Below are 23,175 nucleotides of genomic sequence, written 5' to 3'. Positions count from 1 at the left end.
GGTCAGAGGACCTGTTCTAGACTGACTCCAGCTCCCATTCCTCATCCTGTGCAACCTAGAGGGAGAGGAGGGAGAGGACTTGGGAACGAAGCTGGGCCTGGGACAAGGCAAGGAAGACAGCTATCATTTTAATGCTTGCCATTATTTCTCAGTACCTGAATCTATTTTAATTAGCAACAAATTATTTTTCCTCCAGCTGAGCCTAGTTTTCTTATGATGGTGAGTGGCAAGTGAGTTCCCTGTTCATAACCTGACACAAGACCTTTCTTACAGCACTTTCTGAAGAGGAAGAGCGAGCAAGGGGGCTGGGTGAGAGTTTGGCTGTTTCTGAGGGCTAACCTGTCACAGAGAGTTCATGAGAAACAAAAAGCAAATGCATTAGCTAATGAAAACCACCCAATCAAACAGATCATTAATAAAGCTTATGAGTAAGGGGTAAGGAAGCCTCTCATGGGGGCTCCACCCAGGAGCTCCCCACCGTGATTTCCAGCCTGTCCTTGGATGCCTCGGGTTGGAAGCTCAGGCTGTTCCAAACCCTGAAAACGAAGGCTATTGGCAGATTGATTTTTTTTCCCCTTGCAGGTATTTTTTGCCCTTGCACACATGTACTAGCTTAAAAAAAAAACACCCAACCCTCAAAGCAGTTTCTCTCTGAAGTATTGATTCTTAATCTTGTTTGCCTTTCATGTTTGATTTAACTAAAGCGAAGGAGCTCTTATAAGAGTTTGCAACTGTTAGCATCTGCTGTGCTTACCGCAATCCATCCCCTGTGTATCCTAACGCTAAACACAAGGCTTTCCAGAGAGCTGCTGGCAAATGCTCCGGAGACCGGCAGAGCTGAGCTATGTGTTCCAAAAATGCCCACTGGAGGGCACTCGATGACCTTGCAAAGGAGGCGGCTTTGCGGTCTAGGGGCTGGGAGAGCCGCAACGAAAAGTCCCTGATAGATGCATAAAGAATAGCAGAGCACAATATGGGACCGGACAGCACAGAAAGGAGGATTAGGGGGTGAGGGGGAATTAGTGTTGGGCTGAAAACTCTGTACCACAGCCTCATTGACTAGAAACTGTGTTCTGGAGAAGAGAAGGTTCTAAGGAGACCTTATTGTGGCCTTCCACAATATCTGAAGGGGGCCTACAGGAAAGCTGGGGAGGGACTTGTTAGGGTGTCAGCTAGTGATAGGACTGGGGGGAATGGAATAAAAACTAGAAGTGGGTAGATTCAGGTTAGGAAGAAGTTTTTCACCATGAGGGTGGTGAGACACAGGAATAGATTGCCCAGGTGGCAGAAGCCCCATCCCTGGAGGTCTTTTAAGGCCAGGCTGGATGTGGCTCTGGGCAGCCTGGTCCAGTGTAAGGTGTCCCTGCCCATGGCAGGGGAGGTGGAACTGGATGATCCTTGAGGTTCCTTCCAGCCCTGACAATTCTATGAAACTGCCAGATGGAAATGGAGTGATGGGAGGTTGGATGTGTCCTTGAACAATCAGGTTTAGTGGAAGGTGTCCCTCCATGGCAGGAGACTTGTTCCAGTTTAAACCGTTCTATGAAACTATGATTCTATGAGCTGGGGGTTCGGTAGCCCTTTCCTGGAGGGCTGAGTGGGCAGTGTGAGCCCAGAGCCTACTTTCTCCCCAGCATGATAGCACACCATTGGGGTTTCTTCCTTCCTACTTTCATTGTCTGACATGTCAAGCTTGGTGGGGGATCTCTGTGCCAACGGATTTGACACAGCTGAGGCTTACTGTCAAAATGTTCTCCTTTTTATTTCTTATACTGCTGGCCATTGAAAGAGTCGATCTGAGATATTGGGCTACAAAAGACCATCTCATAAAACAACAGTGATTGCTGCTCCGCAACGATCTATTGTTATTGTGCTATTCACTTGTGACCGTTTTAAAAGGGCAGCTGATGACTCTCCCTTGTAGGCAGGCTAGAAAATGAGCAGGTAAGCAACAAACATCCAGGGATGCTTTTAAAACCTAGCAAATCCCCTGGTCACAGTTTTCTATTTGTGGTAGTGTTATTGTTGCTATTCTGGCTTTTATTTCCTCATCAAATGCTACAAAGAGCATGTAAAATGCTAAGCATGATCTCAGAAAGGCTAGGATATGCTATTCATCTTCTGCCTTCTGCTTCCAAAAAAAACCCCAATCAATAATAAGCATCTTATTTCAGTGTTGAAAGAGACGATTTTTACTATCCAGCAGGACATCTGAATTATTGACCTTGAGCACTAATCAGTATGTTTGAATGTTCTCACCAGGTTTAGAGCTGAGGCTAAAAAAAACCCCAACGATCTAATTAAATCAGCAGGGGGCATGATTTCTTCAAAATGCCACAGGATTACCCAGCCAAGCACCAGGTTTTCTTTCTGCTACCCGCTACAGATCTAATGTGCTTTTCTCCAGTTAACCTGTTCAGGCCCTGTGGTTATCACCTCAGATGGTATCAGCATGGCTCATGGTCATGCAAAGGGACTCTCTGCACCAGCAGTGGGTGAATTCTGAAGGTTGTGGGTTTAGTCATCCCCTTTTTCTGGATGTCTTGATTTCCTGGGAGCAGCTCAGTCCTTGGCTTCGTCACCATTAGCCTGCACTACACCAAAGAATTGCTGGGTCACATCTCTTTGTGTCCATGGGCCATGGGCACCAAGCTTCAAAGTCCCACTGGGAGGCATGAGGCTTGTCTGTGCTGCTGAAATCCATCTTAGCAATACCCAAACAGGAAAGTGAGAATGAGACAAACACAGACTGGAACACAATGTCTAGAAGAGCAGGTACCACTCTTGGAAACAACAAGGAGGAGTCCAGTTCTGGGCTTCTCAATTCAAGGGAGATGTTGAGATACTGGAACGTGTCCAGAGAAGGGTGATGAAGCTGGTGAGGGGCCTGGAACACAGCTCTGTAAGGAGAGGCTGAGGGAGCTGGGGGTGTGCAGCCTGCAGAAGAGGAGGCTCAGGACAGACCTCATTGCTATCTACAACTACCTGAAGGGAGGTTGTAGCCAGGTGGGGTTGGTCTCTTCTGCCAGGCAACCAGCAACAGAACAAGGGGACACAGTCTCCAGTTGTGCCAGGGGAGGTCTAGACTGGATGTCAGGGGGAAGTTCTTCACAGAGAGAGTGATTGGCATTGGAATGGGCTGCCCAGGAAGGTGGTGGAGTCACTGTGCTTGGAGGTGTTGAAGCAAAGCCTGGATGAGGCACTTAGTGCCATGATCTAGTTGATTGGATAGGGCTGGGTGATAGGTTGAGCTGGATGATCTTGGAGGTCTCTTCCAACCTGGTTGATTCTATGAACCTGAGAACCACCACACCAGAGGGGACCCTATAAATAACCAGAGAAAGGTCCACTCAGCTCAGTGCCCTGGTTTTGCCATGGGACAGTATGTCTGTAAAGAAGGTGTATAAAAAGAAGGTAGGATACCTTCTTTTATACACCAGATAGGTGTATAAAAAGAAATGTGGATAGGCACGTTTAGGATATCGATCTTCTTCCTCCACAAATTAGTAGCATTGGGATTTGCTAAGGCTGGATCCAGTCCCTGCTGCTATAAGTGGCTTTAATCACAGCAAGTCTGCAGTGGGGACACAAGCAAACATGCTGCATCACTGCCCTCCCAGCTAAAGTCAGCAGTGGCCTCCTACTTTGTACCAAATCATCCAGTTCCAACCCCCTGCCATGGGCAGGGACACCTCCCACTAGCCCAGGTTGCTCAAGGCCTTATCCAACCTGCCCTTGAACATCTTCAGGGAGGGGATATCCACAGCCTTCCAGAGCAGCTTTTCCAGTGTCTCACCACCCTCACTGTAAAGAATTTCTTCCTGATCTCCAGTCTAAATCTGCCCTCCTCAAGTTTCAGTCCATTCCCTCTCATCCTTTCACTACAAGCCTTTGTAAAAAGTCTCTTCCTGGCTTTCCTATAGCTTCCTTCAGATACTGCAAGGTCTCCCTGAGGCCTGCTTTTCTCCAGGCTGAACAGCCCAAACTCTTACAGCCTGTGTCCATAGGGGAGGTTCTCCAACACTCTACTCATCTTTGTGACCCCTGGATCTGCTCCATCAGTTCCAGGTACTTATGCTGGGGCCACCAGAACTGGAGACAGTACTCCAGGTGGAGAGAGCATCCTGCTGGTCACACTTCTTATTAATATCATTATCATTATTTAAATTGCATTTTATTTCCATTCTTTTCCTTTAACTTCAGCCTGTCTCCTTACCTTTGCCTCTCCAATTCCCTACCCTGTTCCCTAGGGCAAGGGATGGTGAGAAAGCAGCTGTTGGTGTTTGGCAGCTGCCGGGCTCCAACCACCACTGCTGACAACGGCCAATTTCCTCTGTCATCCTGCTTTGTCAATTCTATTCTTTTTCCACTTTTTCCTACAGTTTCCTTAGGCCAGGGAAGACAAATTTCCCTTAAAAAACAACCAAACTGTCCTCTGCAAATTGTTACCTCTGTGGTCTGTAATCTTAAGGTCTCTAAATGTATTTTTTAGCTGTTGCCAAGATTGCTCTTTTTTTTTTACCCTCAGTCTTTTATTTCAGTTTCTGCTTTTTCTAAGAGTTTTATATTTTTGCTTGCTTGCTTTGGTTCAGTTTGGTTTTCCTCTTGAAGAAACTGTTCCTTTCCTCTTGAGCTCCTGCTCCTTAGCCAAAATTGTAGCTGCTGTGTGATGTGTGGGTGGAGATATACAACCACTTGAAACTCACTGTGACTTGCATCATGTGAACCACTTCCCATTTTGCTATTTTTTTTAACAAAATTGAGCTGTATTATTTCTTTTTCAATATGTCAATATGTTTCCAGGTAAAAGGCATGTAAAAAATGGTCAGTACATAAAATATTGATGAACTTAGGAAATGGGAGAGAAAGTCAACATTTACACTGGCAAACCTGTCATAGAATCATAGAATGGGTCAGGTTGTAAGAGACCCTCAAAGGTCATCTTGTCCAACACATCTGCAGTGAGCAGGGACATCTTTAACCAGATCAGCTTGCTCAGGGCCCCATCAAGCCTGACCTTGACTGTCTCCAGGAATGGAGCTTCTACCACTTCTCTGGGAAACTGTTTAGTATTTCACTACTCTCATTGTGAGGAACTTCCTCCTAATCTCCAACCCAAATCTACCCTGCTCTAATTTAAAACCAATACCACCTATAGATAGACAGATACACACAGGCACATAAATATATATATGTGTGTGTGTGTATACTGCATACAACATCTCCTAAAAGAATCATAGATAGAATTGTTTCAGTTGGGAAAGACCTTTAAGATCATTGAGTCCAACCATTCTCTAACGCTACCAAGCCTGGTGCTAAGCTGTGTCCTTCAGCACCACATCTCTGCCTCTTTGAAACACCTCTAGGAATGGGGATTCCACCACCTCATGGAGAGCTTCATCCAGTGAAAAAGAGGGATGCTATGTCCTAGATGTCCTCAGAGTCAGGATACTTTGCAGCAGTGCTAGTATTTGCTGGGGGAAGCAGGCACTGGGCCAGGCTCCTACAAGCTTGTGGAGCTGGAGCAAGCCCAGAGTCTATATCACAGGGCTCATACCTTGCTCACACCTGTCTGCAATTGCTGTGTCCAAACCACCAATTTGGCAGCTCAGAGAAGGAGCTCTGGGAGCTGGAAACCAAAAGCAGCAGCATGATGAGAATCAGAGTCCAGCAGACTGAGTCTCGTGGAGGCTCCTTTTGGTTTTGGAGCCTTGCAGGAGAACCACATCCCATGAGGTATACTTTGTCCCATTTTTAAACACTGAGGCAGTTTAGCTGGCACTCAGCTTATCACATGCACCCATTGGGCTACATTTCTGAAGCAAAACGTGATATTAGAGCAGAGATGGGTTTCTTGCTCTACTAGATTATGTCGTCATATTGATGTATGGACACCCAGGAACACATCTGTCTTGATTTACTCCTTGCAAGTGGGCAATGCTCTCTTTGTTTTCCAGCTTCACAGCAACGATGGCCCTTAATTTAAATGTATGGCTCTCTCAAGTGCTAATTTAATTGTGTTATAATTCCAACTTAAACAGCCAGCAAACACTAAAGCTGGGTATTATGTAGGCTTTGAAATGCTGAGAGGTGGGGGGGGGGGGGGGGGGGGGGAACAGACCACTCCTGCAATCAATTTGCTCTCCTACACTGCTCAGCTCCTCAATGTGCCATTTGTTTGATTAATGGATGTTATATTTTCTGTAGAAAATCAACCATTTTCATATTGTTTTCCATCAGAAACTATTTGTGCCTTCCTGTTGATTAAGGAGAAAGTTCTTTAGCATCTCTCCCACATGCCAGTGAAATTGTTAATCAAATCAGCCTCCCCTGCTGTGGAAGGATGGAAGCTGTACAGGGATATGTTGCCTGTGCATGGCTTGATAGCTCCAACTGCTTATTTGTGTTGCCTGCCCTGCACCTCCTTTCAACAAACCTCTCCTGGCTTTGTCTTGCTTCACTTTTCCTCCTCCCACCAATTTTGGTGGGTGGGCTGTGTGAAAAGTCCATGTGCCAATCCATGGTAGCCTGCAGTGCTGTAGGGTGGCTCAGCCAGTAGATGGCACAGGCTGGATGCCACTTTCACTATATTAACAGGATAGGGATTCACAATTCAAGCTCCCACACCTGGAAGGACCACTAATAGCTTCATTATTAGATTCAGCTCACTGGCATTAAAAACCCACACTGCCAATGGTCCTCCTGCTTCCCTGTCAAGAGTTAGGGCTGGGCCAGCCACTAGATTTCTGACAGATGGTCTCTAAACCCTTCTCCCTTATTAAAGGGAAGGGAAAGGGAGTAAGAGAGAGAGATTTACGGATTGGAAATGAAAACTAAAACTAATGAAGATAATAACAATAAAATGCAAACAATCAAATACAAACCCAGTATGAAACCCAAACTCCCTGATGGCAATGTCAACATCCCCACCAATCTGAGTCCCCAGACTGGATTCAGTGGTAAATGTGATCCAAATTTAGGAGATGAATTCTGGAACTGGGTTCAGGAACTCATAGATCAAGGCTGAAGGCAAAATGTAGAGAGTCCTCTTGGGATGCCAGCCATTGAAGAAGAGCTTGACCCTTGTGATCCCTCAGTTTTATATAGCATACAACATATACAGACTGGAATCTCTTCTTGGTCAGTTTAGGGTCACACATCCTGTCCATGCCTTTCTGCAGGTGTGACCTTTTATTCTGTACCTCCAACAAGACACATAAGATTTAGCAGTGACCTTTCTCTCCATAGGAGCAAGTATAAGCAACAACCTTTCTGCACACCAGCCCTTGGTATTAATTATAAACCTCAAGTGTTATCACATATAGAAGCAGAAACAGTCACAAAAATGTGCCAGTGCAGTCACTTACAAGACACTGGGCTGAAAAGTAAGATCATAGTTTTGTAACAGCTCAAACCAGGACACACACACTCCCATCCTGCAGACTCCAGCACCTACTGCAGAGAGGACATCTCTGCAGGAAAATGAGAAGCCCCAGAACTAAATGATGAGACCTGAATGTCACTGACATTCCATCCATACATCCTCTTTCAGGGAGACCTCCTGTTCAATCAGATTGTCTTATTCTCACTCAGCATCTATCACAGAAGCCTCAAACTGTCCCTCCTTGGTCAATACGAGGATTTTCTCTTGACAGAGAGATTAATTATCTTGTGGCTGAGCAGCTGCATCCTGCTCCTGGTCACCACTGACTCCATCAGAAACATCTGCAATCAGCATTTTTTCTTCACTTTTCTTTCTTATCAGGAAAATCAGAGCAAAATTGTAGGATTGAAAGCTCTTTTAAAGCTCTTATTTATCTTACCACAGGTACTGAAAATATGTATTTTTAAAAATACAGGAAGAGCTTTCCAGTAAGCAAGACTACTTCTTGCTCTCTGTAGCACTTGCTTCTCTACCCTTATTTCTTCTGACTCAGACAGTGCAAATGGGCAGGAGCTCACCCTCAGCCAACCCATTTTTGCATGCATCTTCCCTGGGCTGGGGCAAAGACATAGTCTCTGCCTGCGAGCGTAGCAGGAGCAGGCTTGCCAAGCAATTTCCATTCTGCCAAAGAGGTGTTTTTGGCTTCGGGAGGTTCCTGATTGTCCCTGAGCTTTGGTGGGGACTTGGCATGTCACTAGCAGTATTTTGCAGTGTCACCAGGGGACAGCAGGTCACAAAGAATTTTGAGAGGCTACAGATTTGTCATGGTTTAACCCCAGCCAGCAACTAAGCACCATGCAGCCGTTTGTGCACTCCTCCCTGCCCCTGCACAAAGCCCAAGACACAGAGCTGTGCTAGCTCCCGTAAGAAAGTTGACTTTATCCCAGCTGAAACCAGCACCAGATGGAGAAGATGCAGAGGCAGATACAGTTAGAAGACAGGTATAACACAGAAACATCCAGATTGGAAAAAACCCTCAGGATCACCAAGTTCAACTTATATCCCTACTCTACAAGATTCACCTTAAACTGTATCCTCAAGCACCACATCCAAACGACCCTTAAACACATCCAGGGTTGGTGACCTCACCACCTCCCCAGGCAGCTCTTTCCAGTGCCTGATCACTCTCTCCAGGAAAAACTTTTTCCTAATGTCCAGTCTAAACCTCCCCAGTCTCAGCTTGAGGCCATTCCTCCTTCTTCTGTCTCCAACTACCTGTGAGCAGAGCCCAGCAGCAGCCTCTCCACAATGTCCCTTCAGGTTGTTGTAGACAGCAATGAGGTCTCCCCTCAGCCTCCTCTTTTTCAAACTAACCATCCTCAGCTCCCTTAGTTGCTCTTCATAAGATTTACTCTGCAGGCCCTTCCTTGGCTTCATTGCCCTCCTCTGGACCTGCTCCAGCACCTCCACATCTCTCTTGTATTGCAGAGCACCAAACTGAACACAATACTCAAGGTATGGCCTCACCAGAGCTGAGTCCAAAGGGACAATCACCTCCCTGCTCCTGCTGGCCACAGCATTTTTAATCCAAGCCAGGATGTCATTGGCCTTCTTGGCCACCTGGGCACACTGCTGGCTCACATTCAGCTGTCCATCTGTTACAACCCCCAGGTTCCTTTCTGCCCAGCAGCTCTCCAGCCACACTGCTCCAAGCAGTGGATATAGGTTTATATCCTCCCAGGAAGGGACCTTTTTATAAGGGCTTGTAGCGACAGAATGAGACAGAATGGACTGAAACTTGAGGAGGGCAGATTGAGACTGGAGATTAGGAAGAAATTCTTGACAGTGAGGGTGGTGAGACACTGCAACAGGTTGTCCAGGGAGGTCATGGATGCCCCCTCCTTGGAGGTGTTCAAGGCCAGGTTGGATGAGACCAGGAGCAAGATGATCTAATGAGAGGTGTTCTTGCCCATGGCAGGGGATTTGAGCTAGATGACCTTTAAGGTCCCTTCCAGTCCAAACCATTCTATGAATCTGTGAATATTTGCAGGAGCCATAGTTGTAACACAGGTCACCATTTCTTGCTCTGTATTTGCATCCATGTGCTGAGCACAGCACACCTGTCTGTCCATTGGTCTTACCTCCATATATATTTATATATATATATGTGTGTGAAAATTAGGATGCCTGAATGGTCGCTGTAGAGGAAATATCTTTTCTTTATTAACAATTAGCCTCAGAGTGGCCCATTTGCATGCAGTTCACTCTGCACTCTCACAGATTTCATACCACTCCTAGGAATATATAGATTAGCCCTGTGTTTAAGAGTGCAGCTGGTATCAAAAGTGATGAGCAGGTGAAGAGACTCCACTGAGACTGACAAGAAGGATCTGAGAGATTCACGTGCAAGCAGCTGCACTGGGCAGTGCCTGCCGTAAGCATCCCATTGCCAAGCATCAGGCATGCTTAGCACATACAAACAATCAGGAGTCCTGCCAAGGCTCCTAAATTCTCACACTGGGCCTTTTCAGGAGTAGGGAGGTGATTGTACCCCCGTGCTCAGCTCTGGTGAGGCCACACATCATGTATTGTCCCCAGTTTTGGGCACCTCATTACAAGAGGAGGGTCAAGGTGCTGGAGTGAGTGCAGAGGAAGGCAGTGAAGCTAGGGAAGGGCCTGGAGAACAAATCTGATGAAGAGCAACTGAAGGATCTGGGAATGGTTAGTTTGAAGAGGAGGCTGATGGGACGCCTCATTGCTGTCTACAACTCCCCAAAAGGACCTTGTGGAGAGATTGGTGCTGGTCTCTTCTCACCTGTAATTAGCAATAGAACAAGAGGGAGTGGCCTCAAGCTGCAACAGGGGAGGTTTAGACTGGGCATTAGGACTAATCTTTTCACAGAAAGAGCAGCCAGGCATTGGAATGGGCTGCCCAGGGAGGTGGTTGAGTCACCAGCCCTGGACATCTTTAAAGCTGTTTTACTTGGAGACACAATTTATGGGTGAAATTTGTAGAATAGGGTCAGTAGTTGGACTTGGTGATCCCAGGAATCTTTTCCAATCCTAATAATGTGTTGATTCTTTGATTTTCAATTTCCCATTTGAATGGTGGCTCTTTGAACCATTCTGGCAGACCCAGTTACTAGTTTTGTTAAATTTTAAGCCCAGTTGAAACAGATCCTCCCCTAACTTACATGGCATCTTTGCTGCCTTCTGCATCACTGATTGCATAATACTTGGTCAAAAGTGACACCTTAAATCTCTTCCCCCTACCTTCACTGGAGAAGAGCATCCCTGACTTTCTAGCAGATTTGTGGTTTATTGAGATTGTCTCTCCCTCTTTTATCAGGCAGGTCAGCTAATGAAGAGCAGAGCATGTCTGGTACTTACCAGACAATCTGAATTTGTCCAATATTCCTTTAAATATTTTAATCAGCCGAGTGGGAGGAAGAAGCTTGGTCTCATTAATGGGTACACCGAAAATGTTCATGGATAGGCTCCTGAGGGAAGAATTGCAGGATGTGGGTTATTTTAAGCAGCATTTGCCTGTCTGTGCAGAACTGAAAATGCTTCTTATGTACAACCATTGACAAATAAAAATGTGAGCAATTGCAGGAAGCCAAGGAAAACTCTTCTGTGCCGAATTACCAATCAGACTACATGGACAGGGCCAAGGCAACAACTGCGCTGCCTAATGAAAGGCCAAACAAGTCAAATCACATCACTCAAATTCAACCTTTTCTCTCCCCTCAGACCCACATCAGTGTAAGAAAGAGAAAATCTCGCAATGTTTAATTCATTATCAAGCATTTATAATGTATTAAACACCCAGGGAGCCTTAAGAACTTAAAACCTGTGCTATTCTGAACAAATTAAGGTTGTCTCTGAATAAATGTTAATTTCCCTTTCACACATTGCCTCTTAACTCAGTCGTATCTCATCCCAAATCCTATCATAGAATCAGAGTGGTCCAGGCTGAAAGGCATCTCCAAAGGTGACCTAGCCCAACCCCCATTTGAGATCCCAGTTCCTCTCTATCTGCACAGGACATGCAGATAACATCTGAAAAGAGTTGTCCATTGGCTTAGCACTCATGAGCTCTATAAACCCAAGTGCACATTGACATCCAAAGATGAACACTTCTTACATTTGTAGAAACTGCCATGGAAGATAAGTAGGCATCCAAGCACATTGTCCAAGATTCACCTGGGACATCTATGGTGGAAGTGACTGCAAACAAGCCAGCTCCCCAGTCCCAGACACAGGGAGGCATTGAGAACTACTATTTTGGGGTCAGTGACCATGTTTTTGTTAGCAAGTGAAAGGGATCAAAGTTAACTTTTCAGCCTTATACTCATGTGGTCTAATAGAGTTCACAGAGGACAGTCCCTAAAGTCCCTCTCCCCACCCCATTTAAATGTGGTAGATAACCACATGACAGAATTTGACCCTCTACCTTGGCTCCATTTTATCTACTCCAACAGATGTGTCCTTTGAATAGCTGAGAGAAATAATTCATTATTTCATTAAAGTGATTGAAAGGAAGATTGAAAGTATAATTAAGGTTCACGACACAAGGCAGAAATAATGAAATCAACTTGATACATGCAAAAATGCAAAACATTTTGGTGGTGAAACAAACACAGCCTCTAGAAAGAGTCCAGACCATTTATAACAGTGCCTGAACTGTTGCCTGGGGTCCTGTCATATGATACTGTGAGACCTTTCCATTTCCATCTGGACCTCAGGGCTGGCATTCACTGCCTTGGCCTCTGCTATACTGCCTGGATGATCCTGGACACACAAGAGTCCATGCTGGAAGTTTTCACAGCTATGATTTCAAGCCTGATTTAAAACCACTTCAAAGAGACTCTTTGGAATGTGTCTGTAGAAAAGAGCAAGATATGGGCCAGCTTCTGACTAAAATCAGGACAACCTCCGTTAGTGAATTAGACAGTGCCATGAGTCCAAATGGCTCCTGCAGAGAATCACTACAGTTGGAAGAGAACTTTAAGATCATTCAGTCCAACCATAATCCCACTACCACGACCACTAAACTGTATCCTGAAGAGCTGCACCTACACACCTCTAGAGCACCTCCAAGGATTGGGACTCCACCACCTCCCAGGGCAGTCTGTTACAATGCCTACAAAGCTACTGATAGGATGGGCTGATGGAGAAGAGCCACCAGATCTGGGAGGTCCTGGAGAATGCTTCTGCTTTACCACAAGAATGATCTGGAACAACAGCCAGCTACATGAGCTTTAATATTAAGGGAGGGAGACTCAATGCTGTGGGTGCCACACTTTACCTGTTCACTTCTTTTGAACACCCACACACCTCAGGTGAAAACTGCAACAACCAAAACATCCTGCTGCAGAAACAAGCTCCTCTAGAAGCTCTTTTCAAATAATGTCAGGGAAGGGCATTATTTCAAAACAGGGACCTTGACAGACTTGGAGAGGTCGATCCAAACCAACCTCATGGGGTTCAATAAGACCAAGTGCAGGGTCCAGGCACCAATATAGGCTGGGCAGTGAGTGGCTTGAGAGCAGCCTTGAGAAAAGGGACTTGGGGGTGCTGATGGATGAGAAGCTCAACATAAACCACCAGAGTGCACTTGCAGCCCAGAGTGCCAACCATATCCTGGGCTGCATCAAGAGAAGCATGGCCAGCAGATCAAAGGAGGTGATTCTCCTCCTCTACTCCATGCTGGTGAGACCCCACCTGGAGTACCATGTCCAGTTCTGGAGCCCCTGTTACAAGTATAATATGGACATACTGGAGTGTGTCATGATCAGAGGGCTGGAGCACCTCTCCTATGAGGACAGAGTGAGAGAGTTTGGGCTGTTCAGTTTGGAGAAGGCTCCAACAAGACCTTATTGTGGCCTTCCAATATCTGAAGTGGGCCTGCAAGAAAGCTGGTGAGGGATTTCTTAGGGTGTCAGGTAGTGATAGGAGTAGGGGAAGTGGAGCAAATCTAGAAGTGGGTAGGTTGAGATTGGGTGTTAGTAAGAAGTTCTTCACCCTAAGGATGGTGAGACACTGGAACAGGTTGGCCAGGGAGGTGGTGGAAGTCCCATCCCTGGAGATCTTTAAGGCCAGGTTAGATGGAGCTTTGAGTAACCTGATGTAGTGTGAGGTGTCCCTGCTGATGGCAGGGGGATTGGAGATGGATGATCTTTGAGGTCCTTTCCAATCCTGATAATTCTGTGATTCTGTGAAAGTGTGAGACAGTGTAAAGACCTTAGCAGTTGAAACAAAAAGTAAATTGGTGCTTTGCAAACATCTTGATACTGCAGAGGTGGCTGTGAAATCAAGCTGAGGTTTTGGAAGAGAGTCAATTGGTAGAAGGATGAGAGGTTTTTGTGAGCTGTGATTATTTGTCTATTTGAACTTTTCATTGCTAATAATGTACCCTTGAAGCAATACTCCTCTCAGCTCCATCCAACACCATGATTTAGAGAACAAAGACAAGATCTTCAAGGATCTTTTGTTAATGCTGCTCTAATGGAACTAAAAAAAAAAAAAGAAGAAGAAAAAAATAACATGAAAGAGGTTACAAATGCAGCTTGCTAATATAATTCTCCATGTTCATCTCAGTAGCTGCAAAAAATCAGGTTAGTAATGTAATTGCAGAAGCCAGCCAGTTTGATTCACTGTTAAAACAACAGCAATATCTACTGAGAAAAATAAGCAGCAGCCACATTTTATCAAGGTATTGATTACAAAATGTGTGTTGGTTGTATATAAACTACATCAAGGGAGACATTTTGAAGCATCCTGGAACGGATGGAGCTGTGATTATCTCCGGTGGGAGCTAATCTAAGGGAAGAGAGAAAAGCTGAAATGAGACACCTTGTGCTATTGTAAGCCTCTTTTTCTCAGTGTGACAAACCAATAAATATAAATGGGCAGCTGCTTTCCTTCCTCCCCACCCAAACAACAAGTAAACAAAGTTGTTGTTTGTTTTCTTCCCAACTAGTGGGAGAACAATGTGAAATAATTCTGATGTCTGTGATCTAGGAATGAGCAAAACCACCAGTTACCATAGCAAGACACTTCAAATACCATCTTTGGGGAATTTTTCAGGTGAAAATGATACTCTCTAATTAGAGCTCATGATGAAACTTCTCTGCACGTGACACTAAATATTAAAAGCAATGAAGTGCCTGGAAGCCAAACGTGAAAGGAGCCATAAAGAGAGGATGTGTTTGTGGTAAGCAGAGCGTTGCAGAGCAGGAAGGCAGCAGCTCAGTTCTGCTGATTTCAGGGTTGCTGTGTTGCATTTGCAGTCTCCTTCCCTTTATCCCTCATACATATTCTCCTCACGGAGAGATGGTGATTCACTCTGTGTCTCTGATAACACCACGCCACAGTCAAACTGCCTGCTCTAGCACAAAGGTTAGTATCTCTCACACCAGAATTGCTCAGATTTCCAAAACCCTGGGGTGGTCATGGCATGGTCTCCGAAGTTACCAGGGTTAAGAGGGCTATGTTCACACAGTTCATTCCTTGATGTCAAACCTAGCTTGGCCAATTGCCACCATCAACCACAGGGACAGGGGTAGAGGGCACTGGAATATCTGCTTCACAAGGAAAGGTTGAGAGACCTGGAGCTGTTAAGTCTGGAGAGAAGAGAAGGCTAAGAGGAGATCTTATTAATGTTTACAAATATCCAAAGGATGAATGCCAAGAAGAGGCCAGTTCCTTTCCAGTGGTGCCCAGTAATAGGACAAGGGGCAATGGATGCAGATTGGAATGCAGAAGTGTGACCTCAAAGTGAGGAAAAATCTCTTTACTGTAAGGGTGTTGGAGCACTGGAGCAGGCTGCAGAGAGAGTTTGTGGAGTTTCCTTCTCTAGAGATTTTCAAGACCTGTCTGGATGCATTTCTGTGTGACCTGCCCTAGATCAGCCTGCTTTGGCAGGGAGGATTGGATTAGATTCTCCAGAGGTCCCTTCCAATCCCTACCACTCTATGATGCTATGATTCTGTGCCCCACTGTGATTACTGCCAGTTTCATACTTATTTCTCTACTAGTTAATAAAACAACATACTTAAAGCTAGGGTTTCAGCTCTAAGCCATTTGGCCTTTGTACAGTTGTTTGAGGTCTTGTTCCAGATGATGGAGATGCCATCTCCTGCCACCAGTAATCTAATTCACTGCTTTGATGTTTATGATGATGAAGATGTAGGAGAGGAGATGTCCCCGCATTTGTTTCACTTTGGTGCTGATCCCAGGGTACCAGAAGCTGTTGTCCTAGCTCAATTCCTTGGCATATCAGGAAGAATAGAGAACATCCAGCTAAAGCATCTCCTTCTGACTGCAGGTAGGGCAGGATTTTGCCAAACTTACATTACCTGAGGGGCTCAGGGGGGCTCTTAAGTACATACACACTTGAGCAAAACTCACTGCAGCTTCCTTCTTGCTCTTCCTGTCCCCACAGTGAGCCTGCCTAGGGCCAGCCCTCATTAGACAGCAGCTTGTGTTCATCACACCCTGCTTCAGAAGAGCTGGAAGCGAGGCCAGCGGTGCCTCTCTGCTGCTGCAGGCATGTTGTGAAGATAAGTTAATTAACATTTGTGGAGCAGTCACATTATGGAGTAATGAATGCCACAGGGAAGAAAAAAATCCAGAAGTGTGAGGAAATTAGTATTTGAGAACAAGGTTTGGCTAGCATGAGGTAAATAAGGCCTGAGGCCACACATCCAACAGTGAAGACAAAACAAATACTGAGCAGCTTGCTCCAAAAGTAGGACTGGTGCTTCTCAGCCTCAAATAGGAGCCCTGTGGGAAAATTCAATGATAACCACACCGTGAGGAGTCACAGCATTGCCCAAGCAAGGCCACAGCCTCTCTTTGAGGTGCTTTGAATGCAGCTTCATGTGTATATTTGTGGCACTGCCTCTGCATGAGGTGGAAGGAAAGGAAGGTGTGCCGAAGTTCACAAGAAGCTTTACTTGAGAGGGATCAGTACCAGGTCTAGTTCTGTTCCATATATTCATCAACAACCTGGATGAAGGGATTTCATGATGAGCCGAAACTGTGAGGAATGGCTGATATGCCAGACCTGGACAGGCTGGAGAGTTGGGCAGAGTAACTTTATGCAGTTCAACAAGGGCAAGGGTAGGGTCCTGCACCTAGGAAGGAATAACCCCATGTATCAGTACAGGTTAGAGGCTGACTTGCTGGAAAGCAGCTCTGTGGAAAAAGACCTGAAAGTTCTGGTGGACAACAGGATGATAATGAGCCAACAATGTTGGCCAAGAAGGTCAATGGCATCCTGGGGTGCATGGCAGGCTGGTTGAGGGAGGGTCTCCTCCCCCTCTACTCTGTCCTGATAAGGCCTCATCTGGAGTACTGTGTTCAGTTCTGGGCTCCCCAGTTCAAGAAGAACTAGGAACTGCTTGAGGTACAGCAAAGGGCTACAAAGATGATTACAAAGACAAAATATTTGTTTTCTTCATTGTTATTTCTTAGTTTCCTTCTTTATTTCCCTCATATTTCCCTCTTAGGCAGGCATGATTTGCTCTACTTCAGCCAACAAAATAAGCTGGTGAAGATGCCTGGTTATTGCTCCAAGCAGAAATGACAAAGAATTGATCATGAGAAGGCTGATTTTGATACAAACACTACTGTCCAGGGCTGTTTTCCTTGGTTTTGTTTTTAATCTCCTTTCTCCTCCCTCTTCCTCCTTTCCTCTCCATCTCTTCTCTCCCCTCGATTTCCTTCTTTCCTCTCCATCCCTTTCTTCTTCTTTTCCTCTCAATCTCCCTCCTTGGAGCACAAGCTCCACTTTCCTACCCTATCTGCCCCTTTCCCACCCCACATTTTCTCCCAAACCCAGAGCACCTGAGTGGTCTTGGAGTCTCCTCCCACCCCAGGTGTGGCCACTTTACCCTCCCTGCCTGCTTCCCCATATAATTAGCCCCAGGAAGGGCAGAAGCCTCAAGTTTGCCCAACTGGGCAGAGGGATCCTCCTCCTGTCACCAGTGGTGAGTCCCCATGGTGTGCACTGGGTGATTGGGAATGGGATCAAAAGGCCGGGGGGCCTGGTGGCCCCCCGGTTTGGCAGGATAGGAAGTTGATGATTGCTCTAACATCACCTGTGGGTGTTGGGCCTCAGAATCACCAAACTGCAGAATTATCTCTTTGCTTGTGGATTTTCCATGTGACTTGTATCTGTTTAGCCTGGATGTCCAACTGCTGGCCCAGATGTGCAACTGAACTGCTGCTTCCTGAGGCTTCCATCTGTCAAGCAAGCATGTGCATGATTTTTTCTTCACACTTTCAAGCAGGTAAAAGTATCAGCTACAATTAAAAAGGTGAGACTTCATTTTCAAAGCAGCTGTTAGCATCAGAAAATGAAGCTCATGAAGTTTAGCATGAAGATGAGCTCATGCTAAACTAGCTAGGGGCTGGAAGCAAATTAGGGGTGCTTGAAAAGTGAAGTCCAAAGCTGTTTGGGCAGGTGACTTGCTCTGAATCAGAACTTGTGGTAGACCAAGCACCAGCTTATGGAAGCAATGGAGCAAGTAAAAGACAGGTTATCTCTGTTCTGGGCTGACTCTTATGCTTGTGACACAGCCTTATCCTTCAACACTCCCCTTTTGGCCCAAATAGATGAACTTACAGGGTTGATCATGACCCAGGAGGACCAATGAGTCTTCCTTTGTAGCTTGGGTTTCTGCTGGAGACACCACTTCATGGAGCATAGCCACTACCACTGTAGTATGTGAGAAAATACTGAGTTTCACTGCTATCGATGCAGAATTCAATGCTTATTTTCAATATAATCATGAGAACAGGTTCACTATAAAAATGTAGCAAGTAGGGGAATCTGAAGTGGGTATTCCCAGGAGTGTGTCAACAAGATGTGGCGAGTCAAGATCTGTGGTAAGCTAAACTCAGCTTTTCCTTTTTGCTTTCCTTTTTGTTTTGCAGGTTTCTGCACCCACGTAGTTTTGAAAGTGATGCCTACTGGCAGCACCCATCTCCTTCCGGGTAGGAGAAAGAGGAATGGGAACACAAAAGGCTGATGTATCTGCAGGTCTAATTTGAGCAGGGTGAGATGTGCCATGACAATGGGAAAATTCTTTTGTGATGGAGATTTTCCTCAATGAGATGCAGAAAACAGCCCAGCAGGGAAATGCCAAAACCTGCACTCAGCCAGCTCAGACCTCACCTCAGCTGGCTGTTTGATGCCTCTCCCAAGATGAAGGTGCTTCTAGACAACACAACTTCCACAGCAAGGACTGACTGCCAGGACACATCTTTGGGGTTGGACCATACCTTGGTGCCCTCAATGGAGAAGAGAAACTTAGTGTACCACTATCTACAACTACCTAAAAGGAAGTCGTGGTCAGGTGGGAGTCAGGCTCTTCTCACAGGCAACTAGTGACAGGACAAAAGGGCATGGCCTGAAGCTGTGCCAAAGAAGGTTTCAGTTGGATATCAGGAAGCACTTCTTCCTAATATCCAACCAGCAAAGGTGATTAGGCACTGGAATAGACTGCCCAGGGAGGTGGAGTTCCCCATCCCTGGAGATCCTTAAGAAAAGATTGTAAGTGGGACCGGGTGGAATGGTTTAACTGGTGCTTTGGTGTTAGGTTATAAACTGGACTTGATGATCTCAGAGATCTTTCCCAGCCTCAACGATTCTGTGGCCCAGCCAGCACCCATGAGTGAAGTTAGAAGGAGCATCAAACCTACTCTTTTGTCCCCTTCACCTGGTGTGCAGCATGGGGACTCACCAGTGGTGACAGAAGTATCCCCCTCTACCCAGCTGGGCACAGCTTGGGGCTTCTGCCTATCCTGGAGCAACTTAAAAAGGGGAGTGGGCAGGGAGGGCAAAGTGGTCTCATCTAGGGTGGGAGGAGACTCCAACAGATCTGTGTTTGGGGGAAAATGTGGGGTGGGAAAGAGGCAGATAGGATGGAAAAGGGGAGGTGGTGATGAAACGAGGGAAATGGAGGGGAAAAGGATGCAGATGAAAAGAGGAAGACAGGGGGAGAGGAAAGGAGCAATATGGAAAGAAAAGGAGGAAGATGGGGGGGGGAATAGGATGTATCTGGTGATGTTGCCACATCCCTGAAGAGAGGTCAGATGTCTGTAAGCATTTGTGATCTCTGTGTTGGTGCAGGAGGGAAAGGAGACCCTCTCAAGGACTGAAGTGGAGTTTGTCAGAGATCTGACCTGCAGAAAGGCTGCAGAGGAGCTGTTTCCAAAGGCCTTTAGTGATAAGATGAGAAGCAATGATTTGAAATTAGAGAAGAGCAGATTTAGATTGGATGTTAGGAACAAGTTCTGCACCATCAGGATGGTAGAACACTGGAATAGGTTGTCCAGGAGGTAGTTGAGGCCCCTTCCCTGCAAATATTCAAGATCAGGCTCAGCAAGGCTTTGAGCAACCTGATCTAATGCAGGATGTCCCTGATGAGTTGCAGGGGCAGCTGGACTAAATGACTTTTGGAAGTTCCTTTCAATCCAACCCATTCTATGTTGAATGGATAGGGCTGAGTGCTAGGTTGGACTGGATGATCTTGGAGGTCTCTTCCAACCTGGTTGATTCTATGATTCATCCTCAATGCCTCAGCTGCTTGTCTAAGGCATCACACCTCTATCTCCCCCTTTGTTAGGTAAGTACCAGTCTCTGATCTTAAGATTAAGAAGCAAAGAAGCTGATGTTTGTCATGCAAACAAAATTGTACATTACTGTCCTGCTTTCCAAACATGCTCCTATATGTACAAAGATTAACTTTGCTTCTTTGTGATTTGAAATTAGAGTTGAGTTGTGGAACATGTCTAAAAGAAACAGGTAACAACTCTGTGCTCTGCACTGTAACTCAAGTGGGGAGAAGGGAAGGGGAAAAGGTTTAACTGGATGTTTAAAGACAGCAAGGATTGGCTACAAGTCTTTCAGGCAAAAGAAGGCTTGTAAAACTCCCAAATACTCCTTTTGCTTTTCAGCAGAAAAGCAAAAGAAAATGTGTGAATTCAAATAGTGCATCTAAAATCAGTGTGAAATGATATATGGAATTGCCTCATATTATAGGGCTGATCACCAGAAAACAGCTGAAATAACAGTATTTGGAGTAAAAAATGGTATTGCAATGGGCACTGCAAGTTAAACTTTCCCCTTTTTCTAGCTACCTCAGAAATAAGATACTTTACAAGCTGGGTGCTGTCTTTCAAGAAAACCAGGCTCCAACATTGCCATTTCTTTGTGACTTAGCAGTAAGAAACTCTCAGAGGAGCACCCAGAGAAGCAACCTGACTGTTCTCCAGCAGAGATAACACATGCTAATGGAGCAGAGCTCTCAGTGAAATGCTGAAAGCAGGTTGTATCCCCTGCTTTTATGGAAGATACCTTTCAATCACACAGCTTCCTTTCACGCTGCTTTATCTGCGGCAGTCAACTAAAATCGTGCAAAATGGATTAGAAGAATGGAGTGGCACAGACACAAACTGAGAAGGAACTTTTCAAGTTCTTTAGCAGGAAATGGAAGACAGAAACTGTAAATGGCACGCTGGATTTAAGACTTCAAAGTCAATTATGAACAATGAATGCACTTGGTAAATGGAGAAGACTTCTCCTCTTGATGTCAGGAAAGTGAAGCTCAGGAATGCAAAGATCAGTAAAATCAAGCCAGAAACACAGATCTGACAAACAGTCTTGTGAAACCTGGAAGAGAAGTGGAAACTCTGATAGTATAGAAATAATAGCACATATACATATATGTTTCATTACACAAGTAAGGTCATTATTCATGTGAAGTATATGAAAAATGGAAACTAGCATGCAGCCTAAATTGGAAATTAGAAACAATAAATGATGGAAAGGAAACTATTAGAATTCAAATGAACCAGACTCACAGATGTGTAATTGCTTTCTTCCCAGCAGATAGGCAGGAAGACTATCACCAAGCAAGTCAGAACTGTGAGCTGTCTGCAGGCAAAGGCCTATTTATTATGTCAGGATAACTAGAAACCAGAATGTCAGTGAAAACCTCTAGAGCCAGTTAAAAATAAATGAATAAACAGGACTAACCAAGGTGCAGAGTCCAGAGAAGGATGATGAGGCTGGTGGGGGGTCATGAACACAAGCTCTCTGAGAAGCGACTGAGGGAGCTGGGGCTCTTCAGCCTGGGAAGAGGAGGCTGAGGGGAGACCTCTTTGCTCTCTATAACTCCCTGAAAAGAGGTTAAAATGAGTTGGGGGCAGGCTCTTTTCCCAAGTAACAAGGGATAGAACAAGAGGAAATGGCCTCAGGTTGCACTGGGGAAGGTTTAGATTGGATATCAGGAAAATGCCTTTAGTGAAAGGGTCACTGGGCACTGGCACAGGCTGCCCGAGGAAGTGATGGAATCACTGTCCCTGGAGGTGTTTAAAAGACATTTGGATGAGGTGCTCAGAGACATGATATGCTTGGAGGTCCTTTCCTGCCTGCATGATTACAAAAAAGACCAGGCTGGATGTGGTCCTGTGGAAGGTGTCCCTACCCTCTGAAGCCAGCAGGGACATCCTCAACCAGATCAGAGCCCTGTCAAGCCTCACCTTGAATATCTCCAGGAATGGGGCCCCAGCCACCTCCCTGGGCAGCCTGTTCCACTACCCTTAAGGTAAAGAACTTGTTCCTAAGATCCTTATCTCCTCTCGTTTGAACCCATTGCCCCTCATCCTGTCACTGCAGGCCTTTGTAAACAGTCTCTCTCCATCCTTCCTGTCTGCCCCCTTCAGGTACTGGAAGGCCGCTATTAAGTCTACTTAAAACCTTCTCCTCTCCAGGCTGAACAACCAATATCACAGCATCCCATATCTCATTCCATCCAGCCAATCCCCTCAAACTGCTTCACACTTGTATTTAAAAACATAATAAATCTAATTAGAATATACTGTATAGGAATCTTTGTGCTTCAAGCATTCAATTAGTGACATGGGAAAGGAATCGCTACTCTTTATCTGAATGTATTGTTATTAGTTCTGCTGGGAAATGCACTTTATCTCCCTCTCCATAGTGATCTTTGCCTTTTATCTGTTTTACCAAACTCTCCACATTAACAGCAGATTTCTCCTAAATGCATGCAAGACAACACCACATCTCTTACTGATGCAGCAGCATTACATCTGAGCAGGGCCAGCCCAGTCTGAGAGCCTTCAAAATTTGTGTGGACTGAGATGACCCACTGGGCAAGGTCAGCAGGATCTCAGCTGCCTTCTTCCCAACCAGCTTAACCAGTAAGCAGATTAGGAGTGCACTTGGAGAGCTTCTGATTGCTTAACCCGGTGAGAGCCTTTCCTTATTTCACATTCCCTGGCCCATGTTGGTGTGTGAGACTTCAAAGACCATCATATTCCTGACAAGATGGTGCTCAGCCCTGAACCATTATCTGCCAGAACAGCTGATGACAGAGCAGAGAGAAATGCAGACAAAATCTGGGCTTCCTTTGAAATAAGAGTGGACAGGGAGAAGGCAGGCAGTGATGCTTCACTTCCCAGGCATGGATGAGCAAGACTTCATTTCTAATTCTAGAAGGTTTTCATTTCTGGTTTACTTTCCATTTCTATTTCTTTATAAAGGGAGCTGACCAGGGGGAACCACTTGAACCATTGCTAGATCTTCCTTCCCAACACCTACACCAGATGAAATGAGAACATTAGGAAAAAGAATTTCCTCAGCAGGAGTGGTCAGGCACTGGAATGGGCTGCCCAGGGAGGTGGTTGAGTCACCAACCCTGGATGTGTTTAAAATTCATTTGGATGTTGTGCTTGGGGATATGGTTTAGGAT

General features: G+C 45.5%; 1 long non-coding RNA gene across 1 annotated transcript; it reads left to right on the top strand.

The window, feature by feature from the left end:
* The first annotated feature begins 17,346 nt into the window (after positions 1-17,346).
* On the top strand, positions 17,347-22,281 carry LOC135186523 (uncharacterized). The gene is made up of 4 exons (XR_010306999.1): positions 17,347-17,382; positions 17,578-17,712; positions 18,332-18,453; positions 20,536-22,281. It is a non-coding gene; the product is annotated as an uncharacterized LOC135186523 (long non-coding RNA).
* The last annotated feature ends 894 nt before the right edge of the window (positions 22,282-23,175 follow it).

The sequence above is a fragment of the Pogoniulus pusillus genome, chromosome 25 (assembly GCF_015220805.1).
Source record: "Pogoniulus pusillus isolate bPogPus1 chromosome 25, bPogPus1.pri, whole genome shotgun sequence".
Taxonomy (NCBI): Eukaryota; Metazoa; Chordata; class Aves; order Piciformes; family Lybiidae; genus Pogoniulus; species Pogoniulus pusillus.
Note: the sequence above shows the minus strand (reverse complement) of the source record. Positions and strands in the feature narration are given on the sequence as shown.